The following is a 23,644-nucleotide window of genomic DNA, read 5'->3' on the forward strand; positions in this document are numbered from 1 at the left end:
GATTGCATTGAATCTGTAGATTGCTTTGAGTAGTACAGTCATTTTCACAATATTGATTCTTCCAATCCAAGAACATGGTATATCTCTCCATCTGTTTGTATCATCTTTAATTTCTTTCATCAATGTCTTATAGTTTTCTGCATACAGGTCTTTTGTCTCCCTAGGTAGGTTTATTCCTAGGTATTTTATTCTTTTTGTTGCAGTGGTAAATGGGAGTGTTTCCTTAATTTCTCTGTCAGATTTCTCATCATTAGTGTACAGCAATGCAAGAGATTTCTGTGCATTAATTTTGTATCCTGCAACTTTACCAAATTCATTGATTAGCTCTAGTAGTTTTCTGGTGGCATCTTTAGGATTCTCTATGTATAGTATCATGTCATCTGCAAACAGTCAAGGCTAGGACTTCCAAAACTATGTTTAATAACAGTGGCAAGAGTGGACATCCTTGTCTTGTTCCTGATCTTAGAGGAAATGCTTTCAGCTTTTCACCATTGAGAATGATGTTTGCTATGGGTTTGTCATATATGACCTTTATTATGTTGAGGTAGGTTCCCTCTATGCCCACGTTCTGGAGAGTTTTTATCATAAATGGGTGTTGAATTTTGTCAAAAGCTTTTTCTGCATCTATTGAGATGATCATATGGTTTTTCTTCTTCAATTTGTTAATATGGTGTATCACATTGATTGATTTGCATATACTGAAGAATACTTCCATCCCTGGGATAAATCCCACTTGATCATGGTGTATGATCCTTTTAATGTGTTGTTGGATTCTGTTTGCTAGTATTTTGTTGAGGATTTTTGCACCTATATTCACCAGTGATATTTTTCTGTAATTTTCTTTTTTTGTAGTATCTTTGTCTGGTTTTGGTATCAGGGTGATGGTGGCCCCATCAAATGAGTTTGGGAGTGTTCCTTCCTCCGCAATTTTTTGGAAGAGTTTGAGAAGGATGGGTGTTAACTCTTCTTTAAATGTTTGATAGAAATCATCTGTGAAGCCATCTGGTCCTGGACTTTTGTTTGTTGGAAGATTTTTCTTTTTTTTTTTCCGGTACACGGGCCTCTCATTGTTGTGGCCTCTCCTCTTGCAAAGCACAGGCTCCGGATGCGCAGGCTCAGCGGCCATGGCTCACGGGCCCAGCTGCTCCGCGGCATCTTCCCAGACGGGGGGCACGAACCCGTGTCCCCTGCATCAGCAGGCAGACTCTCAACCACTGCGCCACCGGGGAAGCCCCTCATTCTTCCATTTCTTACTTGGCACAATTATGAGTCAGCTTCCTGAATGTTTCCCCCCGCCCCTTGTACTGGCCATACAATACATCCCAACGGGATGGATTCTCTCCATAGATGTAATGAATAGACTTGAAGACTACTTGTGTGGTTGAAATGTTTATTTAAAAACTAAATATCTAAAATAATTTATATATTTTTTGGTTTTAAGAGCATGTTTGAATTATATTCTTCTTAGTTGGCAAGAGAGAGCTAGTGTTGTTTTAATCTAGTATCATCTTTTGAAAAGAGATTTATTTTCAGAGAAACGATGAAATAAATAAAACAACCCTATGCTTAAACGTTAGTGTCACTCTTGAACCAGTTAATTTGTCCATCAGTTTATTCCACAAACACCTATAAGTGCCTAGTTCTGAAGGGAATGCCAATGATTTTTCAAGTTTAATGTGTTAATTCTTCATTCACTGTTAGAAATAATAAATACAGGACTCTTCCTCTTTTTATAGAGCTTATATTCACCATGGTGCTCTCATAGAACTCTCTTAGGATACTTAAATCTTTTAGTTTTTAATTACTTTTTTTAGCCTGATCCCTCCTTTTTCAAACAGGATGGGAAAGTACTCACATTTGGAGACAATAGCTGTGGACAGCTGGGACACAGCCCCACTGCTGAGAAGAGGGGTCCGCAACTCGGAAAGAATTGAGGGCCTAGTTTCGCCAACTGTGGAAGATAATAGGTTTTTTTTTTTAAGCATGAGTAGAAAGTGCTGTATTTTATTGCTTAGAAATGACTCATGTGGAATGTTATTAAACCTTAAGACCCTAAAATATGTGATTACTCTTTTTATAGATCATTTTCCTTTCTGAAAATTTACTTCTTTCCAATATAGTTTAATATTTCTATTTTTTTCTTCTTTATCCTAGACATTTCTTTTGTTTCGTAAGAATTTATTGGAAATCTACTGTGTATAGACCACCTTACAAGGAGGGTAGTGGAGCTGGTCTATAACAAAAATAGTGGTGCTTTGCCTATTTGAGTTCATGAGACGAAGTTAATCTCATGCAAGTAGACGATGATATATATTTGCATATGTATTCAGAGTTTTGCATAACCTAATTATGAGGACACTTTGTTTCTTTTTAAATATTTATTAGACTGTAGTTGATTTACAACTATAGTTAGTTTCTGCTGTACAGCAAAGTGAATCAGTTATACATATACATATATCCACCCTTTTTTAGATTCTTTTCCCATATAGGTCATTACAGAGTACTGACTACAGTTCCCTGTGCTATACAAGAGCACCTTGTTGTTTATCTATTTTATGTATAGTAGTTTGTATCTGCTAATCCTAAACTCCTAATTTATTCCCCCTTTCCATTTGGTAACCATAAGTTTTTCTACATCTGTGAGTCTGTTTCTGTTCTGTAAATAAGTTTATTTGGATCATATTTTAGATTCCACACAAAGTGATATAATATGGTATTTGTCTTTCTTTTTCTGACTTACTTTACTTAATAACATAATCTCTAGGTCCATTCATGTTGCTGCAAATGTAAGCCTCAGTTTTTAATTCATAATATGGACTGTGATGAGGATTAAATGATACACTTTATCCAAAGCATTGGGCAGAAGCAATTGTATCTATTTGATCCCAAGGCAGTATATCATAGCTTTAAAGAGCAGTCTGCAGTCTCCTGCCTGAGTTCAAACTCAGTTCTCATCACTTACCAGCTAGTACTGATAGATGAGAAGAAAGCTCTCTGAGCCTCAGTTGCTTCAGCTGTAAAATAAGTTAATAGTAGGTCTTGCCTACTATTAGGCAAGTAGTGAATTAAGTGAATTAACATTTGTGATGCACAGTCATATCCAGAACAGTGTGTGTGCTGTGTAAGCTGTGGATCTTATTGTTAATTCCATTCTCTTCTCCCTACTTACAGTTTTCCACTTGAGGGTGTGGAAGGTTACACAAAGCATTAATAAAAAGTTTAACAACCTATATAGTAAGCAGTTATTTAAGGAAAATGTTAAACCAACTGTTCAGTGTCTATCTATTGCTACAAAGAATAAACATCGATCAGATGGCTTTCAGTGAAGAGCCCCTCTGGGCGGCTAGGGCCTCTGGGGAAGAGGGTCTTGCTTGCTGGGCTGAACATCTCCCGGTGGGAAAGGAAGCTGCAGCATGAGCATGCGCTGTATTTGGTAATGAGAGGCATCTTACTTCTTTGGAAAACCTGGACCAAGAGTGCAGATGAAGAATGGTGGTGCTTGTGGTAGGGGGTTACTGTCCTTTAAGAGGCAGGGGACAAGCCTCAGTAGAACCAGAGTACTTTTCCTTTCTTTTCTGCTTCCTCACCTCCTGCAGTTTCTGGACTAAGGAGATAATTGAGTGTTTATATCCTCCCGGCTTCCACTCTGAGCTCTTTCACTTTTTAGTGCTTTTGCCCATGCTGTTCACCTGGCGTGGAATGCCCTTCCTTGCCTGAAAAACTCTTTCTATTCCTGGATTCAGCTCACATGTCACCTCCTCTGTGAAGCCTTCCTGGGCCACTCTCTTGTGCATGGACACACCTCTTCTTGTGTTCCCACCGCTCCTTGTAACCCTCTTTGACACCACTTAATGTTCATTAATTAAAAGTTCCAGCAGACCTTGGTGTCTATTGATGGCAGGGTTAGGATTATTGATACCAGTATCATTAGCACTTACTTCAATGCCTGTAATACTTATTATTTTCATTTTTTTATTAAAAAAATTTAAATCATTTATTTTCCCAGCTTTACTGAGCTATAATTGACATAAGACACTGTCTACATCTCATGTATACAATATGTTGATTTGATACAATTATATATTGTAATGTGATTAGCACCATAGCATTAGCTAACATGCCCATCACGGATGGACCTTGAGGGCACTACACTAAGTGAAATAAGTCAGACAGAGACAAATATTGTGTAATGTCACTTATATGTAGAATCCAAAAAAGCTGAACTTGCAGAAACAGAAAGTAGAATGAACTCTGGGGCTGGGTGAAATGGGGCGATGTTGTCAAAGAGTACAAAGTTCCAGTTAGAAGATGAGTAAGTTCTGGAAATGCAATACTTCTGGAAATGCAATACTTAACTATCACAGAAATAAATGAAGAATGTAGGTCATAGAAATGGCAGCCACAGCATTATAGTCTTAAAGCATATTATGGTCATAAGGGTAACAAGACCTCTGTACCAGGTGACTGATGGCCATATGAGGTCAATGGCTGTGCTTGGTTTGGCATCTTATGTTTTTTATTTATTTATTTTTTTTGCGGTACACGGGCCTCTCACTGTTGTGGCCTCACCCGTTGCGGAGCACAGGCTCCGGACATGCAGGCTCAGCGGTCATGGCTCACAGGCCCAGCTGCTCCGCGGCATGTGGGATCCTCCCGGACCGGGGCACGAACCCATGTCCTCTGTATCGGCAGGCAGACTCAACCACTGAGCCACCAGGGAAGCCCGGCATCTTATGTTTTAATGGACAATGCAACTAGGAAGAAATCATGATTGTGATAGTCATAGATGCACAGGGAGGGTAGTGGAGCTGGTCTATAACAAAATTAGTGGTGCTTTGCCTATTTGAGTTCATGAGACGAAGTTAATCTCATGCAAGTAGACGATGATATATATTTGCATATGTATTCAGAGTTTTGCATAACCTAATTATGAGGACACTTTGTTTCTTTTTAAATATTTATTAGACTGTAGTTGATTTACAACTATAGTTAGTTTCTGCTGTACAGCAAAGTGAATCAGTTATACATATACATATATCCACCCTTTTTTAGATTCTTTTCCCATATAGGTCATTACAGAGTACTGAGTAGAGTTCCCTGTGCTATACGGCAGGTCCTTATTAGTTATCTATTTTATGTATAGTAGTGTGTATATGTCAATCCCAATCTCCCAACTTATCCCTCCCTATGAGGACACTTTGCATTTAATCTATCCAACTCATGAAAAACGAAAGACAAAAAGAGCTTACATTTAAAACACAAATGATAGAAACCATTGTAATGACCCATCAGTAATATTCTGCCTTTAAGTTTAGTAATAAGTCAATATTCACCTACCATTTGTTTAGCCACATGATTTGTCACCCTCTAACTCTGACATTGTGATATGGGATCTGGGTACTTAGTCTAAGATAAATCTGTTATTTTGTGTTGAGACATCATCTTTCTCAAAAAATGTGACACATTATAGTATGTCTTTATTATAATATATTCTCTCTTCCACAGTTCTCACACCCTTGTGTATGCCTATAGCACTAGTCAGGTGGTGTCTTTTGGTTGTGGACCAAGTTGCACAAGCAGCTCACCTCATCCCGGGGCTCTGGCAGAGAACTTTGACATTAGCTGCCTGATTTCTGTTGATGGTATGAGTGGTCTCATGAATTTGTGATTTTGTGTTAAATGATGCCCCTGGAGGAGAAATATTATTCAGTTTCCTTTCAAAGGAGTGCATAGAACTGTGGTTCTTTTAGTAATGTTATCTTTGATTTGTACAATATGCATTCTTTTTCTTATGCAGTGCTTCCTGGAGTATTTGGTGATCTTTCTAAAGATTAAGGTAATACAGAAGAACCCAAATCAGTTACTTAAGCTTCAGAACAGTATGCTTTTATATATATATATATATATATATTTTAATATAAATTTATTTTTATTTTTGGCTGCTTTGGGTCCTCGTTGCTGCACGCGGGCTTTCTCTAGTTGCGGTGAGCGGGGGCTACTCTTCTTTGTGGTGCATGGGCTTCGCATTGCGGTGGCTTCTCTTGTTGTGGAGCACGGGCTCTAGGTGTGCGGGCTTCAGTAGTTGTGGCACGCGGGCTCAGTAGTTGTGGCTCGCGGGCTCTAGAGCGCAGGCTCAGCAGTTGTGGCTCACGGGCTCAGTTGCTCCGCAGCATGTGGGATCTTCCCGGACCAGGGCTCGAACCCATGTCCCCTGAATTGGCAGGCATATTCTTAACCCCTGCGCCACAAGGGAATCCCCACTTTTATATATTCAATCAAACCTCTACTGAAGCACATCAGCCTGGTTTCATTATGCAAGTACATGAAAAATTCCCTTTTAAGCTAAGTGAATATACAACATGTAATCTGATCAAAATTATTGTTTTATACTGTTTGTAGTCAAAATCCATTTAGAAGCCAATAAATAAGTAAATTTAGCTTGGTAATACATTAGATTTTTTTTAAAGACTATTTTTTAGAGCAGTTGTAGGTTTACAACAAAAGATTTACTTTTTACTTCTAAAAACAATACTCATGGATTTATGATTTTCTTATAGACCTTGTGGATGTTCAAATCAACCACATTTTTGCTGGAACGTATTCCAACTTTGTGACAACTTACCATGTATCTATTACACTTGCTGTTTCTTTTAAAAATCATGTTTTTCTCTGAGGAAGTGGCCAAACCTGACACATACTGATCCAGTAAGTCAAGCACAGAGTTTGTTTTTGCTTTGTCAAGACTGAGTCATCTCAGGGGTAAGAGGACGAAACCTAACTGAGCCGGATAGGCAGAGAATAAAGGGGAATACGTGGGGAAATGGCTGTGACACTTCTGAGAAGTTTTGTCATGAAAGGGAGTAGACCACCGCGAGAGGGTTTTGTTGTTGTTGGGAGAGGTGATATTAAGGTATGTTTGTATGCCAGTGAGAATGATCCAGTTCAGGAGGAGAAAGTGATGATGCCTGAGAAAGAAGGAATACTTGTAGAGGTAAATGTCCCGGAATAGCAGCGAGGAAGCAGGGTCAGGGGTCCAGTGTGGCACGTAGGGCTCTGGGCGGAAATTTTTATTCCGTTCTGATGAGGAACGGTGGCGGTGAGGGGAGGTTGCTTGTGGGAAGGTGACTAGTTCTTCCCTGGTTGTTTCAGTTTTCTCAGTGATGCACAAGGCATGGTCCGTGTTTGAAACTTAGTGAAGCAAAGGAGGATCGCTGCAGGTTTAGGAGTGAAAGGAAAGCGTGCAGTAGTGGCTCAGAGTGAGACAGTGAACATCGTGGGAGATTACTAGACAGTGTAGAGTAACCATTTGAAGTCTGTGGTTGTAGGGCATAAGGTGAAATCAGTCGGCGCAGTTGTTTGTTTTCCCCTATTGATGTTAAGCTGCTTGGATTCCTTTGGAGTAATGCAGATTGAAGGTTAACTGCAGGTGGCCTTCGGCTGGGTAAGTACAACAGGAAAGGGACAGAAGACGTGGAGGTATTTGCAAAGGACTGATTACACTGCTGACCGTAGTATCTAAGCTGGGTAAGGAAGACATGAAGAGGAGGATGGATAATGAACAAACAATAGGGTTGATGGATTGGAGAGCCCAGTGGCCTCAAGGAATGTTGGAGTGGATTCCACTCTAAAGTGTCTTCGTCTGTTCGGGCTGCTGTGACAAAATGCCATAGATTGAGGGGTTTATAAACAGAAATTTATTTCTCACAGTTTTGGAGGCTGGGAAGTCTGGGATTAAGATGACAGCACATTTGGGAATTCCCTGGAGGTCCAGTGGTTAGGACTGGACACTTTCACTGCTGTGGCCCGGGGTTCGATCCCTGGTCTGGTTTGGGAACTAAGATCCTGCAAGCTGCACAGCGCAGCCAAAAAAAAAAGATGATGGCACATTTGATGCCTGGTGAGGGCCTGCTTCCTGGTTTACAGATGCTGTCTTCCCGCTGTATCCTCACGTGGCAATCGGAGCAGGGCTGAAAGAGCTCTCTGGGGTTTGTTATAAAGGGCGCTAGTCCCATTCCTGAGGGCTCCACCCTCATGACCCAATCACTTTCCAAAGGCCCTCCCTCCTAATACCATCACATTGGGGGTTAGGATTCCAATATATGAATGTGGGGGGAAAACACTCAGGCCATAACGTTCTGCCACTGCCCCCCTCACATTCATGTCCTCCTTGCATGCAGAGTACATTCATTTCACCCCAACAGCCCCCAAGTCTTCACTCATTCCAGCATCCAAGAATGTTAGCCGGGGAGCTCCACTCTGAAGTCAAGTGAATTAGAAGGATGGTGTGTGATGATCAGAGAGGAGAATGTTTCTCATGGAAATTTAGAAGGTGGAACAATTTTTGTTTGTTTGTTTGTTTGGCTGCGTTGGGTCTTTGTTGCTGCGTGTGGGCTTTCTCTACGGCCTTCTCACTGCGGCGGCTTCTCTTGCGGAGCGCAGGCTCAGTAGCTGTGGCGCACGGGCCCAGCCGCTCCGCGGCACGGGGGATCCTCCCGGACCGGGGCTCGAACCTGTGTCCCCCGCATCGGCAGGCGGGCTCCCAACCACCGCGCCACCAGGGAAGCCCCTGGAACAATTACTGGTGATTATAAAGTACAGAATATCACCTTCATCTAGGGCAATAGTTTTCAACTAGGAGTGGTTTTGCTCCCCTGGAAACATCTGGCAATGTCTGTGCTCGGCTGAGGTTGTCCGGAAGGAGGGGTGTGTACGTCGGGGTGGCTGCTACTGGCTTCAGGTGGGCAGAGGCCAGGGCTGCTGCTAAGCATCCTGCAGCGCCCGAGACAGCCGCTCACAACAGAGAACTACCTGCCCCAAAATGCCGGTTGCGTCCGTTTAGAGGCCCCGACCCAGGGCCTGGATGGCCGCAGTGAAGCAGAGGAAGAGAGCGGAGACAAGATAAAGAACTGAGAGATCAAGAGGGGAACTAAACTGGGTTCGTTAAGTATGAAGTCGCCAAGAAGGACAGGAAGAATGATAACGGGCGTGGGCGTGCTGAGGAGGACCGTCAGCAAGGCGCTAAAGCGCTAAAGCTTTCAGTGATCGAAGGGTCGTGACTCGGACTTTGGCAGGTGATGTAGTCTGTTGTTGGGTGCTTCAGAGGGGCCGGATTTTTGAAGAAGAAAGTAGGAGAAATGGTCTGTAAATGCCAATAGGCAGCGTCTCATTGTCCTAAGGTCCCTGGGATGGTGGAGGGAAAAATGCTTCCTCGTGGTTGAACTCCAGGGAGCACCCAGGACGCAGATCCAGACAGAGAAGGGAACTCTGGGAGTCGCGGTAGTACATCTTTTTCAGAAGGCCTGTAGCTAAGCATTAAACAAAAGTGACGCGGGATTCCCTGATTTACTCTAAGTTAGTGGAAGCCGAGGTATACTACAGAGCAGGGCACTGACGTCCTTGGGAGAATATATTAAAGGCAGGTTTCTCTCTCCAGACGGTGATTTCTGACGCCTCTGGTTGAGCCATTTGGTTTCAAATATTATATAGAACCATATGGTTCTCAAAAATGTGGCCCCCAGATCAGCAGCCTCAGCATCACCTGGGAATTTGCTAGATGCAGATTCTTTTTTTTTTTTGCGGTGCGCGGGCCTCTCACCGCTGAGGCCCCTCCCGTCGCGGAACACAGGCTCCGGACGCGCAGGCTCAGCGGCCACGGCTCACGGGCCCAGCCGCTCCGCGGCACGTGGGATCCTCCCGGACCGGGGCACGAACCCGCGTCCCCCGCGTCGGCGGGCGGACTCTCAACCGCTGCGCCACCGGGGAAGCCCTAGATGCAGATACTTGAGCTCCACTCCTGACCTGTTGAATCGGAAACTGTGGAGATGGGCCCAGCAGTCCACGCTTTAACAAAATCACTAGGTGATTCTGTTATCAGTTTGAAAACCGCTGATATAAAAGCAAAAACCTGTGGATGATTAAAGGACAGAAAGAAACTAGTATTTACTGAGTACTTACTATAATCCAAAGGCTTTGTATACCTAATATCTTTTAATCCGTAACAGGAGCGCAGAGACGTAGGTATTGTTACCTCATTTTTTAATTGTGGTAAAACCATCACCGCTATCTACCTCTAAAACGTTTTTCATTACCCCAAGCAGAAACTCTTTTTCTCCCCAAGCAGAAACTTTTAACCATTAAATAATAACTCCCCATTCCCCACTACCCGTAACCCCAGGTAACCTCTAATACCCTTTCTGTCTGTGAATTAGCCTGTTTCATATAAGTGGAATTGTACAATATTTGTCCTTTCGTATCAGGCTTATTTCACTCAGCATAGTGTTTTCACAGTTCATCCATGTTGCAGCATGTGTCAGAACTTCCTTCCTTTTCATGGCTGAGTAATATTCCATTGTATGGATGTACCATATTCATCTGTTGATGCTGTTGCTGGACGTGGGTGGTTCCCATCTTTTTGGCTATTGTGAATAATGCTGCAGTGAATATTGACATACAGTACCTGTTTGAGTCCCTGTTTTCAGTTCTTTTGTGTTATCTCATTTTTTAAATAACAAAGCTAAGGCTTGGACCAAGCCAAGCGGCCAAGGCTAGGAAATGGAAGCGCCAGGCCAGTCCGATGCCGCGGCCCCTCCCACCAAACCCCACTGTCTGAGAGGATGGGGGCCTATCTCCCACCTGTGTTTTACTCACTACTTAGCGTGTGGTGTATTCTCCTGATCATTCTTTTCTTTCTTCCTAGAAGGATACTAGTTCCGCCAGTGTTTCCAGGAAAACTCTGCCGGAAATAAGCCGATTAACCAGTCGCTGGCAGAGAAATGGATGACAGTGGCAAAAAGAGGAAGCGCAGAGCATGAAGTAAGTCACTGAGAGGCGTCTCTGTCTGACAAAGTAGAAACTGGGAATCTCCTGGCGGTCCAGGGGCTAGGCCTCTGCGCTTTCACTGCTGGGGGACCAGGTTCGATCCCCGTTTGGGGAACTAAGACCCTGCAAGCCGCGTGGCACAGCCAAAAAAAAAAAAGGGAAACCACGTTTATTTGGTTCTGAAGCCTTGGTCATTTTATCCTAGACATAAGAGAGAGGATTTGGCTTTGTCATGAAGGCATTTGCATTTTAACCATGACTCTCTTCTACCGTCTCTTAGTTTGAAGAAGTCATTGATGTATTCATTCATTCATCATTTCTTTAACAGAGGCGTCCTGAGGGTGTACGATACGCCAGGCACTTTGAGAGGTGACGAAGATGCACGAGTGAATCAAAAATGCTTTCTGTCCCGCAAAGCCTTCCCCAGGGAAGGCTGTTTTTATAGCTTCATAGTTTATTCTCTGGAGCGCCGGAAGTTTCTGTTTTCAGAAGGATGAATTTTATTTGAATCTAGATGACTTGATCAGATCAACTATGAAGGGTTTTGGGGAGATTTAGCAGTCACGCGCACAAAGTATACCCAGAATTTGAAAGACTCTTAAGAGAGCAGTTATTTTCGTTAATGATGCTTCCACATCATCAGTTACGTACAGTATTCGGTAAGATAAAAGTGACTTGCTTATAGTATGTTGTGACTTAACCTTGTCTTATTATGTTTGCAGGGAAATTAGAGTGATATTTTCATCTCCTGCTTGTGTGACTGCAAGTTTTTAAAGAAAAAGGTAACATTTACATGAGACTTACCTTTATTTAAAACACTGGGGGATATTTAAAATGAAATGTTTCGACTCAAGTCATTTTAATATGTGAATTTTGTTATCTATGAACAAAAAAAATCCAACATTGAAAACTCCATAGGTTGTTGCAGAATTCTCCCATTTTTGTAATTTCCTATTGGACCACTGCAAGTTGTAGTTTCTAACTTACATTGTTCACTTCCTCTGCCCTGCCCTCCTCTGCTGTCTGATTGGCAGGAATGGTGTTTTTTTCAGAATCTTTGTATCTAGGAGCGATCAGTCCATTCTAACATTGCTTTTGTACTTAGAGGCCTGGGCTGTGCTCTGAAGCTCTTATTTTGAGATCAGTAAGGAAAACAGATTCTATGTATTTTATCTTTAACTCGTCTTACTACCACAGAGGAGAATCTAACTTCTCTCCTACTTGGTTTGACGCTTGGTCTGATTCAGTAGTTTAAACAATTCCTCTCTGAAATTGCTCAGTGCTTGGTCTTCTGTTTCTTCCCCTCCCTCTATGCGCTCCAATACTTACCTGGGAACTACTGAAAGATAAAGTGAGGCATATTAAAAATTGTAAGTTTATTTGAGCGAGCATCAACGTGAATCACGCAGCACCAATTCAGAATTGCCTGAGTGCTGCAGCGAGAGGAGCTCAGGGAGAGGCGTGTAGAGAAGGTACAGAAACAAAGAAAGGAACTTATTTGATTGGCTATAACTTAAAGCCTAGTGGGCTTTTTGTGATTGGTTGCCCTTAGCTTTTGATTCATAACTTTGAGACATTTACATAACTTTGAGGCTTAGATTTTGGTTTGCTTTTATAGGCCACCATGGCACTAGAGCCACTGCAGTGCAATGGCTTCCCTGTTTAATTAATTCAGCAGTAACAAGGGAGGGGAGGGGGAATAGCAGCCTAAAGGGGCCCTTAGGCTGCCCTCCGTCTTCTCTGGAGGCTGGTGCCCTGCAGCTCTGTCCGCAGCTGGGGTCACTCATCTCCGTCCTTCTTCGCTAGGTCAGGTCCTGTCCCTCCCTTGTTGACTTGGCCTCAGGTTGGCTCACTGGTTCAGAAGATAGCTGTACACATCCGCCGCTAGGCGGTACTCACTATTCGCTTAACCCCTGTTGCAGGTACTTCTTGCCTCCAAGTAACCTCCCCTCCCGCCCGCCGCCCCCCCCCCCCCCGCCGCCGCCATTGTCCCTTTGGTTCTTAAGCTGCATTCCCAGCCATGCCTCAGGGAGACTGGAGGAACTGTTGGGTCCACCAGCTTCACCTGGGAACCAGAGAAGCCCAGGGGAGATGAGTGTCGCGCCCGCCCACCGCAGCTCACGAGGCAGTTACCACTCTAGAGTCCCCAGAGGCGTGCTTGTTCATCTCTACCTATCCCGGCCAAAGGCAGGAGATGAGAAACCAAGACGCGGCTTCCCTCTGCTGGCCTTCTCTCCCATTTGCCTTCCTCCTCTTGCCATCCTTCTCGCCTAGAAAGGAGGGGACTCTGCCATGTAACGTATCCTGTTTCTTCCCCACTGTAGCCTCAAGCTAATTCTCATTACCTAGAGGAGAATCTCCTCATTCTCCTAGAGGAGAATCTGTTCTACACTAAGAATATTATCTTTCTAAAGTGTCTCCATGTCCCCTTCCTAGGAGTGATCAACCTCCAGGTTTGATCTTAAGGCGCCGAAGGCTGCAAAGGAGAATTTATTTTACAGGGAAATTTACAGTGTACTCTGTTTTGGTACTTGCATAAATGTTTTAGGCCTAGTATTACAATTGATTGGTTAATCTAGCAAGCATGAAATATTTCATAGTACATTATAAAGGCAAATCGTCCTACAGAGTGCCAGCTCCTCAAATATTACCAACACAACCCAGGGAAATGCCACACCTAGACAAAGCCTTGGTAGTATTTCTGAGGAGAATGGCCAGGTCTGAATTTTCTTAAATCAGCAGTTTGGATTAAGGCAGGCCTTTCGGTGTGGGAGGGGAGGATTGGGAACTTCATCAGGATCGAGGAAAGATACTACAACCTGGACGGTTGGAAACTGCAAGTCAAGGATTTTGAGACAAGAGATGCAAAGAATCTTAGGGCGTAAACTGTTGATTGCTTTCCGTGGTAGAGTTAATGGGTCTTTTCAGGAAGTTCCTAAAATGAACAATCAAGCCATTTGCTTGGGCAAGGGTGTCTTGGAATAGTAAAGTCATGCTAATGAAACGGTGGAATCCCAAAGTAATGTAAATATAGATGGTAAGATAGGTGGGGTTAGGGAGTTTCAGTTCTCAGTGCGCAGGCAGGCTGAGTGTGAGGGTAGATGGTTTCAGCTCTCAGATGCAGCGTGTAAACTTTTGCTATTGTTGCAGCCCAAACTTGAGATAATAAATTGTTACCTATTCTCTTTTAGGAGAACGTAGATTTTATAATTTTTTTTGGTGCCAAGTAAATTGATTATTTTGAAAGAATGCAAGCTTTAAGAAAAAAGATAATACATGATATGTAGTAAAATAAAATTATACATAATGATATATGAAGTTAGAAATACTCCTTTGCATCTGTTTATGTGCTTTTTTTTTTTTCATTTCTTGCATCCAAAGAGAATCTGGAGAAACTATTTCCATTGATGTGGACTTAGAAATGGCGAGAAGTTAACAAAAAAAGAATGGATTTCTTCCTTGGTAATAACCAATATTCACTTGAGAAATAGATCACTAGAATTTCTTTACAGGGACCAATATGGTTACAGTTTACCTTTGTGAGGAGTTGAGTGAGATGGAAGTGTGACAGGGGAGGGGCTGGTGTTTATTATGAGGTTACTATATGCCAGACACTGTATTAGGCGCTGGCATTTATTTTCTTACTGCACGCTTAAATGTGCAATAGATACAGTATTTTTATTTTCAATATGAGAAAAACAATGCTTGAGAGGTATAACTTATGAAAAGAGTACTAGTTTGGGACTCATCTGTTTTGGGACCTACCGATTAAGAATAGACAGATTAACAAAAAAAAAAGTTCAACTCGTGAAGAGCAGCTAAGGATGAGGGTGTATATACCAACTTTAGGGAAGGGGGAGAAATAAATGAAACAATTTCCATTGGGAGACAGATGGGCTTTTCGGGGGACACATGGAAGATAGGATAGCTTGTGCTAATGTTTGTTTCTGCAATTTCTCATCCAAGTGCAAGTGCGGGGTCTTCTTCCTGGCAGTGAAGCTCGCTTGCCTGCCCGCCCAGGAGAGGATTTATAGCTGCTTCACTCTGGGAAGCCTCTGCCTTCAGTTAGATGAGGAGAGCTCTGAAGGCTTCTTTCCACAACAGCTGTATCTCTGACGTCTTCAGCTGAAAATCATCTTTATACCGTTTGGGGTCCCTACATTTGGAAGGGAAAGGGGGAGAGTGTTCCTTAATATGCAGTAGAAACTATTTTTATTTATTTAGTTTTTAAAATATTTATTTATTTATATTTTATTTGGCTGCGTCGGGTCTTAGTTGCGGCATGTGGGATCCAGTTCCCTGAACAGGGATCAAACCCGGGCCCCCTGCATTGGGAGCGCTTAGTCTTACCCACGGGACCACCAGGGAAGTCCCTATTTTTATTTTCAAGATGAAAAAGTAAGAATAGTAAATGTGATCGGGTATATTTTTAAAATAAATATTTAGGTTATGTGGGAGATCACTTGGGGTGCTATTCCCAGTGTGAGTTCTAAGAAACATTAGTTTCACAGAATGCTCTCTGAAGAGGGGTTCTTAGTGAAGCAGCTTTAGGAACACTGCATACTATTATGTAGTCGTGATGCACATAAGTAAATCAAAGACTCTATGATGTCATATACTGAAAGCAATCTAGCTTTTTTGACCCTATTTTTCTCAAAGTTGTGACACCATTTTCCCACGTACACCTACTAGCATTCCACAGAAGTCATGTTCTTCTGGATGTATGAAAAAACAAATTGTAAGAACATCAATGTAATAATATTATACAGTACTTCACAGTTTATTGTTGCATGTATCATCTTACTTAACCCTTATGACATGTAGAGGCAGATACTCACAGTTAAGAGTATCTAAGATCTGTTAGAGAGAATGCATAAGCTGTTGGTTCAGAAAGCGGCCCCTGTGCTCAGAGGACAAGGAGAGACTGAAGAAAGAGGCAGCCCCTCCAGATTGGAAGGTAGTAGGTTTAATAAGCAAGGGAACTTACAAGGCTTGTCTTGGGTGGCCGCAAGATGAGTAGATCTGCACCCGCCCGCCGGAATCCTGTAGGTCATATAGAGGCATTAACTGCTGGGTTCCTACAGTCACATATACTGTCCAGATAGTCTCAGTGACACCTTACTCTCTCAAGGCTGCCTCCTTGGAACAGCTCCCACTCTGGGACCGGTGAGCAGAGCGTGCACTCCAAACAGGCGGCAGTGGGTGAGGTGCAGCTTGAGGGTCAACATCCTCTTGAGTGCCTCCTCCAAACATAAGCTGCTCCAGACAACTTCCAAATCTCAATGGCCTCTTCACACAGTGAAGATTTTTTTTTTTTTTTCCTCACACCAAAGTCCCAAGAGGGTTGAGATAGGAGGCACCTGTAGGGAAGGAAAAAATTTACTTTCCCTCTCCTTATCCTAGTTTCATTGGCTGGGGGCTCACAGATTACACTGAGAAAAGACAGATGAACAAGAGAAAAACAGGTTTATTAACATGTGCCTCCCACTTACACATGGAAATACTCAATGATGAGTAACTTTAAGGAGTGGTTAGAATTTGGGCTTCTAAAGCATCTTAGCGAAGAACAGTAATTTTGTAGAGAAGCGAGAAGACAAAAGATATGGACTTTGAGCTTCTGGGTTGGCAAATGGTGGGAAGGAAAATATATGAAGAAAGCAATGGTAGATGAGGGCTAGTTAGTAAGGTTTGCGGTGTAGAGTCTTGGCGCCAGCTCATCTCTGCTAGTCAGGTTGTTATCCCCTGCCTGGTATGGGAAGTTGGGGACAGGAGGGCACCTTCACGAGGGGAATTTATGTTCTGTTTTCAGGTAGATGGGAGAGGCCAGAGAGCTCATTCTATGTCTGCTTTTTTTCACTTGCCTTCAGCTTAAAATAACCCTCATGCTGGAGTGGCATATTTGGGGGTGGCAAATTCTACTACCCTTCCCGCCCTGTGCCCAGGTTCATTCAGGGGTCACTCAGGCCCCTTTCTGTCATTCTAGGCCCCAGGGCCACGAAATTCTCCAGTAGGTCTTTTGTGTTGGTTGGCAGATGGGGAAAGAGGGTATGAAAGGTCACATGGGAGGCTTTAGGGGCCAAGCCTGGAAGTGTCACACATTGCCTTCCCTCACATTCTTTTAGCTAGAACCTGGTCACATGGGCCCACCTAACTGCAGGGGAGGCTGGGCAATGCCATCTGCCTGCGAGCCCCGGAGGAGGATGACATAGGATTGGCGAGGTGAACATATGGCATTTTCTCTGCCACGGTAGAATTTTAGGTCCGATAGATCTGGATATGGACCCCTTGTAACTGAGCAGCCGTTCGTTATGATTCATTCAGTATGTCCAGCCATGTGATTTCACTTTATTTCTTTCATTCACCCCAATATAAAATAGGGTGGATGGTTCTCCCATACCACTTCAGGGGCATTTGGGAAACAAGGAGTGATGGAGTTTGAATAGTAGGTTTCGGGAAAACTAAATGATTATTCCATTTGGAACATAGTGGACATGAAACCTCTGGTCCCATAGCTTCTTTCTTATAATACTCTGTGTCTAATATATCCTGGGCCTCTCCCTGACCCTGTTTCAACCACAGATAACAACACGTCTCAGGGATCCTGTGCTCAGAGCTCTTCCATATCGTTCTCCACACCAAGAAGCTCTATCAGTCTTCCTTCTGACCCCAGAGTGTCCTGTCATGCATGACCCTAAGAACTGGATGGCTCTGGTGGTTCCGTTTGCAGAGGGTGTTCATAACATGACTGGCCAATCGTCACAAGTCCTGAGTAAGTGTGATTACCTGTATGTCACTTTATCTGTATTCTCAATAGAGAGTCACTGTCTGAAGTAGAAGTTGTAGCAAATTTTAGATAGATTGCAAAATACTACACAAATGTTTGAATATGTGGTATGTGCATTGTTGAAAAGATTACCCTAAAGCTATTGTCAAATCCAAGCTTGTGTACCTGATCCACAGTGAGGCCAAACAAACCGAAGCATTGGAGTTTGGAGCAGGGAGAGGTTTATTTCAAGTGCCAAGCAAGGAGGACGGGCAGTTTACGCTCAAAAGACCTAAACTCCCTCATGGGTCTCAGGGAAGCGTTTTTAAAGGTAAATTTTCAGGGAGGGCTGCAGAGTGTGTGACTTTCTTGTGACTGGTTGGTGGTGAGGTAAGAGGGTGGTGCTCTAGGAATCTCAGCCATCAGCTTTCTGGTTGTAACCAGTCTGGGGTTCAAGTGCTTATGGTCTTCCTGAAGTTACCATCTTCCACCTGGGTTGGGGTCTTGGTTCCTGTAGAAGCACTCAGAGATATGTGTCAGACTGTCTTGTATATCCCTTGAGGAGGAACCAGGACCCTGCCCCATCTCTGCACTGTTGTTTCCTGACTGGCTTTCCTTCCTTTCTGCATTCCCTCACTTCCTAATTAGTAGCAGTTTGAATCTGCCCTTTGGAGCCCAGGGAAGGTCTCGGAGGTTGAAGCCTTTTTCCTGCAATCAAGAGACAGGAGGCACGGGAAAGCCTTTTGTACCTGGGAGCGCCCCACAGGGTCCTGCACGGTTTCAAAGCTATTGTAATCATTACTCTATCATCACAAAGCATGTGTAATTCTTAGACTTGGTCATGGCCTTGACATCAGAATTTAATAACCATAGAGTATCCAGTCAAGATAAATCCATGCTTTAAAACTTTATGTTGTTTTAAAACTTTAGACATTTTGACCAGAGGTGAGGAAAAAAATGTTTAACTTTGCGTTCTTGTTTTTTATTTTATTCAATGCCATGGGATATCCTTTTACAACTTTGAGCTAATGTTCAAGGTCCAAAGCTTAAAAGGTATGAAGGTGAAAAGTATGGTGAATTACAAGCTACCTAGTTCTCCTCCCAGAAAGCAGTTACAGAGTAGAGTTTCTTGTATAACCTTTGAAAGATATTCTCTCTATATAAAAACATATAGAAATAATAATTCTTTTTAAAAATGGTAGCATACATTCTTTGGCAACTTGCTTTTTTCCACTAAACGGTATATCTTGGAGATCATTATGTTACAGGACCTATACGACTGCCTCATCCCATTTAATGGCTGAGTAGTATTCTATTGGGAGGATATACATAAATTTTTGCTATTATAACAGTTCTAACATGCATTTCTTTGTACATACATAAATTTACACGGGCAGGGAAATGTCCAGACAGCAGAATTACTGGGTCAAATTGTATGTGCGTTTTAAATCTTGAGAGATTTTGCCAAATGACCCTCCACAGAAGTCAGGGCCACCATGTTGTCCAACTTTAACTGGTTACCATTCACATTGTCACCCTCGGAATTGGGCAACATAGCTCTGACAGAAGATGTACCAGTTTGCACTTAATCAATAAATATGAGAGCATCAGCCCACGCACTTCTCCACAGTGTGAACCAAACTTTGGTCTATACCATTCTGAAAAGAATCTCTCTTTTTTTTTTTTTTTTTTTTTTTGGGCAGGCCATGCTCCTTGTGGGATCTTAGTTCCCCGACCAGGGATCAAACCTGGGCCTCCTGCAGTGGAAGCGTGGAGTCCTAACCACTGGACAGCCAGGGAATTCCCAAGAATCTCTCTCTCTCTCTTTTTTTTTTTTTTTTTTTAAATTTATTTTCTTTTGCTGCATTGGGTCTTTGTTGCTGCCCGCGGGCTTTCTCTAGTTGCGGCGAGCTGGGGCTACTCTTTGTTGCGGTGCATGGGCTTCTCATTGCAGTGGCCAAGAATCTCTCTCTCTCTCTTTTTTTTTTTTTTTTTTTAAATTTATTTTCTTTTGCTGCATTGGGTCTTTGTTGCTGCCCGCGGGCTCTCTCTAGTTGCGGCGAGCTGGGGCTACTCTTTGTTGCGGTGCACGGGCTTCTCATTGCAGTGGCTTCTCTTGTTGTGGAGCACGGTCCCTAGGCATGTGGGCTTCAGTAGCTGTGGCACGCAGGCTCAGTAGTTGTGGCTCATGGGCTCTAGAGCACAGGCTCAGTAGTTGTGGCACACAGGCTTAGTTGCTCCGCGGCATGTGGGATCTTCCTGGACCAGGGCTCGAACCTGTGTCCCCTGCATTGGCAGGCGGATTCCCAACCACTGCGCCACCAGGGAAGCCCCCAAGAATCTCTTAATTTGAATTTGAATTTTCTCATTATGAATGAAGTTGTGCTGGTTTTCCTATATTCAGTTCCATTTGTACATCATATTCTAGAAACTATCAGTTCTCCCCCTTACCTATATTTCCATTTGTTGTTAGTATCTTTCTTATTTATTTAGAAGCTTTTAAACTACTAAGACAATTCTTTTTTTTTTCTTTTGCCGCATCTTCCCATATCACTTTAAAAAAAATTTTTATTGGAGTATAGTTGCTTTACAATGTTGTGTTAGTTTCTGCTATACAGCAAAATGAATCAGCTATACATATACGATAATTCTTTATCCATAGTATGAGTTGCAATTTTTTTCTTTAGGTTACTAAAATTTTTTTTATTTTGTGGTATTTTTGCCATGCATAATTATTTTTAAATATTTTTATGCCACCTACTGTATTAACATTTTCTTTTATGGTCTCTGAATTTGGGTCATACCTCAAAAAGTTTACCTCATGATGAGATTTAAAGATTTCCCATGCTCCTATTAGAATTTTTATTGTTTCATTTTTTAAGTTGATTTTTATTGGAGTATAGCTGATTTATAATGTTGTGTTAGTTTCTGCTTTACAGCAAAGTGAATCAGTTATATATATACATATACCCACTCTTTTTTAGATTCTTTTCCAATACAGGTCATTCAGAGTACTGAATACAGTTCCCTGTGCTATCCAGTAGGTCCTTATTAGTTATCTGTTTTATATATAGTAGTGTGTATAAGTCAATCCCAATCTCCCATTTTATCCCTCCCCCACATTGTTTCATTTTTATGTTTAAATCTTTGAACTATATGGAGTTTATCTTGATTAAACTTCATTTTTTTTCAGATCAGTTTCCAGTTGTCACACATTTATTAAATGATCTGTTTCATTCCCCACTCATATGCAATGCCACCTTCATCATATACTAAAGTCTTATGTGTATTTGGGTCCATTTGTGAAGTCTCTGCTAAATTAATCTGCCTTTCATGCATCTGGGTCATACTCTTTTAGTTACATTAGTTTGAAAATATATTTTAACACTTGATATGTTTGTTTTTGAGAATTGTCTTTTAAAGGTACAAAAATTCAGTTTGTAACCTCAGTGATATTAAAATATTGTTGCTGAGCTAATTTAAAAATATATCCGTCTATACAAGGTGCTCATAAAGTCTGAAAACATAGATAATATTATTTTATTTTTTACAGATTAAAAATGTCCTTGATGACATCATATGTCTTGAGTGTATGTGTGTGTGTGTATGTGTGTGCGTTTGTGTTTGTTTATTCACCTATGTATGTTTTCAGACTTTATAGATACCCTATGGAAGTTTCAGTTTGAAAATCATGAAGTCAATCAAGTAATCAAGCATACATATGAACTATCAACAAATTTTTTCAGAAACCTGAATTTGAGCTTTTAATTCCAAAGATACTTAATCAGGGAAAAAAAAAATTCCAGATCTGTGAGTAATAAATGTTGTCCAGGATGTTATCCTTCTAAAAGATATTTTATAGGTTATGCCATCAGAAATGGAAAATATGATCTATTTTTTACATTAAAGAACTTAGAAGCTGAGGGAGTTATTTTGGGGGGTGCATATTTATCATGGCTGATTTTACACCCCTCAGAGCAGTGTTGGGCATCTTTGCAAGCATCCTCTCTCAACACACTGGTCCAGATGCTTAAAACTGCCATCGCCTCTCAACTGTTTTGTTGGACTGAAACCATTCAGTCACCACAATGTTAAAGCTCTTCTAGAAGTGATGAAAGAAGTGTATAAGGTAAGGGTTCATTTAAAGGAATGTATATACCATTTTACTAAATCAAGATCCCTTAGTTCTTAGTCATTTGGAGGCTTGTTTTGTTTTATTTTCCACATCAAGAACAAAAATATTTTATTTAGCCCTTAATAATTCAGAATTTTGCTTGTTTTGCTAACTGGATAAACTCTGGTGGAATATGTTACATATTGTATATAATATATTAGAGGCACAAATACTCAGATAGGAGATCGGCTCAGCATTTTCATAATAAAACATAATCCAGAAGTAACCTAAAGCTACTAATAAACCTAACGATTATTGGAGGATAGGGAGGAGCCAGAGCATTTTATTTATTTATTTTTTTTTTTGTGGTATGCGGGCCTCCCCCTGCCGCGGCCTCTCCCGCTGCGGAGCACAGGCTCCGGACACGCAGGCCCAGCGGCCATGGCTCACGGGCCCAGCCGCTCCGCGGCAATATTGTATATAATAGAGGCACAAATACTCAGATAGGAGAATGATTCAGCATTTTCATAATAAAACATAATCCAGAAGTAACCTAAAGCTACTAATAAACCTAACGATTATTGGAGGATAGGGAGGAGCCAGAGCATTTTATTTATTTATTTATTTTTTTGTGGTATGCGGGCCTCCCCCTGCCGCGGCCTCTCCCGCTGCGGAGCACAGGCTCCGGACACGCAGGCCCAGCGGCCATGGCTCACGGGCCCAGCCGCTCCGCGGCATGTGGGACCCTCCCAGACCGGGGCGCGAACCCGGCTCCCCTGCATCGGCAGGCGGACGCGCAACCACTGCGCCACCAGGGAAGCCCCGAGCCAGAGCATTTTAAATAAAATAATTAAATTGATATTGTTCAGTTGAAAAATAATTAACTAAAGTAGGATGCTTTTATAAATATAAATTGCTCAATTGGCAATCAAAGCAAATTTCACCACAAAATGTCAATCTCAATAGGAGAAAATATTGTGTACAAAAGTTAGTGCTGGGACTTCCCTGGTGGCGCAGTGGTTGAGAATCTGCCTGCCAATGCAGGGGACACAGGTTTGATCCCTGATCCGGGAGGATCCCACATGCCATGGAGCAACTAAGCCCATGCGCCACAACTACTGAGCCTGCGCTCTAGAGCCCGCGAGCCACAACTACTGAGCCCGTGTGCCACAACTACTGAAGCCTATGTGCCTAGAGCCTGTGCTCCGCAACAAGAGACGCCACCTCAATGAGAAGCCCGTGCACCGCAATGAAGAGTAGCCCCCGCTCGCCACAACTAGAGAAAAGCCCGTGTGCAGCAATGAAGACCCAACACAGCCCAAAATAAATAAATAAATAAATACATTTATTTTTTTAAAAAGTTAGTGCTTTTCAGAAGTAATAATGCACTGATATTTCTAAAGTAGTGTATTTCTTCCCATCTTTACTGAGATATAACTGATAAAGAGCATTGTGTAAGTTTAAGGTGTACAAGGTGTTGATTTGATACACTTATGTATTATAAAACACTTATACATTACAAAATGATGACCACCATAGCTTTAGCTAATACCTCCATCACCTCATATAGTTACCATTTTTTACTGTGGTGAGAACACTTAAGATCTACTCTCTTAACAACTTTCAACTATATAGTACAGTATTGTTAACTACAGTATAATCACCATGCTGTACATTAGATCCGCAGAACTTATTCATCTTATAACTGGTAGTTTGTACCTGACGAACATTTCTCCATTTCCCCCACCACCCCCAACTCTGGAAACTACCAATCTACTCTGTTTCTATGAGTTTAGCTTTCTTAGATTCCATGTATAAGTGATAGCCTACTGTATTTGTCTTGCTCTGTTTGACTTATTTCACTTAGCATAATGTCCTCACGGTCTGTCCATGTTGTTGCAAATGGCAGGATTTCCTTGTTTCTCATGGCTGAGTAATATTCCAGTATG

At 42.2% G+C, this 23,644-nt stretch overlaps 1 pseudogene; it reads left to right on the plus strand.

Moving 5' to 3' along the window:
* Positions 1–23,644, plus strand: part of LOC112061860 (probable E3 ubiquitin-protein ligase HERC6) — a 51,081-nt pseudogene that overhangs the window by 9,592 nt on the left and 17,845 nt on the right.

The sequence above is a fragment of the Physeter macrocephalus genome, chromosome 7 (genome assembly GCF_002837175.3).
Source record: "Physeter macrocephalus isolate SW-GA chromosome 7, ASM283717v5, whole genome shotgun sequence".
In the NCBI taxonomy this organism is placed as follows: domain Eukaryota; kingdom Metazoa; phylum Chordata; class Mammalia; order Artiodactyla; family Physeteridae; genus Physeter; species Physeter macrocephalus.